This window comes from Propithecus coquereli, unplaced genomic scaffold, assembly GCF_000956105.1.
Source record: "Propithecus coquereli isolate 6110/MARCELLA unplaced genomic scaffold, Pcoq_1.0 Scaffold46, whole genome shotgun sequence".
Classification (NCBI taxonomy): Eukaryota; Metazoa; Chordata; class Mammalia; order Primates; family Indriidae; genus Propithecus; species Propithecus coquereli.
In genome coordinates this window covers 4229368-4231316 of record NW_012150396.1, presented here as the reverse complement: position 1 = coordinate 4231316, position 1949 = coordinate 4229368, and the positions used below count along the sequence as shown (strand labels likewise).

The window sequence follows — 1949 nt, the reverse complement described above, 5'->3', positions numbered from 1 at the left end:
GTAACTCTAGCTTTTTCTCATAGTTATTTTGCAAAAATCTCCCTTTTCCTTTTTCTCCCTTCTTTCCCAGGGTGTGTAATTTCTCTTCCCAGCTTGCTTGCTTTTGAAAGGAGCAGCTGATCTCAAATGAGACTAAGTGTTTTATTTGTGTTGGCTTCTGCGTGCTCTGATGGCCACTGCAGATATTTCACTCTGCCTGCCTTTGCTTGGTGTCGCTGAGTCAGGTATCTTTCTTGCAGAGGCGTGATGTTAATTCAACACGTAATCTTTTCTTTTCCTTTTTTTTTTTTAAGGATTACACTTACTCAGCTGTAAAGAGTAGGCAGTTTCTTCAGTTCTTCCATAAGAAATCAAAGCAGCAGCATTTTGATGTGGAGCAGTACAACAGGTTAAAAGAAGACCTTGCTAAGGTACCTTACTACCGAGACTTCGTACAGCTGGTTTTGTCTGGCAGGCAGAATGGAGTGTCAGGCAGTTACAGTGGGTGGCTCATCCTCACAGGTTAAATCTTGGTCCTTGATAGATTTCTGTGTATCGTGGGATTGTTTGGTGAGATAGTTGACATATCTGATGTTTCATATCCTACGGTTTTATTCTTGACGTCTGTATTCTCCACGGGGATAGCTTTGAATATGTCTGTGACGATGTCTTAAATGACTGAGATAGTAAAGGAAAAGTTTTCATTAAAAATCTGTTTCTAAGCAAATAACAGAATTTTAGGAAGGTGAACACTGTGATAAGGAATTTAAACTCTGCAAAGGCACATGTAAGTTTTTTCCCTTAAAGATAGAAGAATCATTACAGTATTCCTCCCTTCATCTTTTTCCCTTTTCGGATAAGCAAACAGGCTCTTAAAGTCACTCAGGTACACACTGCTAGAAAGTGCGGGAACCATGGTATGAACCCCCAAGAGTTTGACTCAGGAGCCTGTCTGTGCTTCTGAGTACTGTATTGCGATCTGTTTCTTAGCATTTATCTGTGGCCTCCCAATTCACTCATAACTTTGTTCAGATGGTGACTTCTCAGTGCATAACTGGATTTTTAATTTTTCTTAGTAATTTTATAACAAAAAGTTTTGGTAAAAATATTTCCCATTGCTCAATACATGCTCATTTAATAGTTGGTAATCGTAGTATCTTTTGTTATCTATACTTTTTAAACTAGTCATCCCTGAAATTAAAAAAAATTGCTCTAATTTTATCACCTACAAATTGAAGAGACTTTTTAGAAAAATATTTTATTTCATACAGTCATTATGTAGGAAACGTAAAATAATGCTTTCTTAATTTTGTGGATTTCCTTACATTGAATGAATGATCCAGTCTGAAAATGCTAAGGAATGTTGAGTTAGTTTATATAGGACACTGCATTTAAGATTTAAAATATAACAGCTTGTAAAGTATTATTTTTGAGGTAATAGAAAAAGGGAAACTGTAAGTTACAGGGTGTTTCTTTAAGGATGTAAACTAGAAAACTGTTAAAAACTAATATTTTTAAAAAGCATAAGGATGAGTTAGAAACCTCAAACTCATCTTTTAAAAAAGGATCCATATAAAATGGAAATATTTTAGGCATTTGCCACTAACAGGTTTTGTTTGTTTTTTATTTATTATTATTTTTTTTAAGAGACAGGGTCTTGCTCTGGTGCCCCAGGGTGGAGTGCAATCATAGCTCATGTCAGCCTCAAACTCCCGGCTCAAGTGATCCTCCTGCCTCGGCCTCCCAAAGTGCTGGGATTACAGGTGTGAGCCACGGCACCTGGCCTCTGCACTAGTAGTTTAAATAGTTTATTGCCCTAAGGAGACATTAAATATATAGATTTCTTCTCAGGCAGTAATGCTGATGTTTCACATTCTTCTAATCACATGGTTTTTCTTTTTCCCTTGACAGGCTAAAGAATCCCTGAAACGGGTGCGTCATTCTCTCTATTTGCGAATGCAAGTAGAGGA

At 36.9% G+C, this 1949-nt stretch overlaps 1 protein-coding gene across 1 annotated transcript in view; it reads left to right on the top strand.

Annotated features, from left to right (window-relative positions):
* Positions 1-1949, top strand: part of CCDC109B (coiled-coil domain containing 109B) — a gene marked incomplete at its 3' end in the record, with an annotated part of 23512 nt that overhangs the window by 20903 nt on the left and 660 nt on the right. The window lies entirely within an intron of this gene.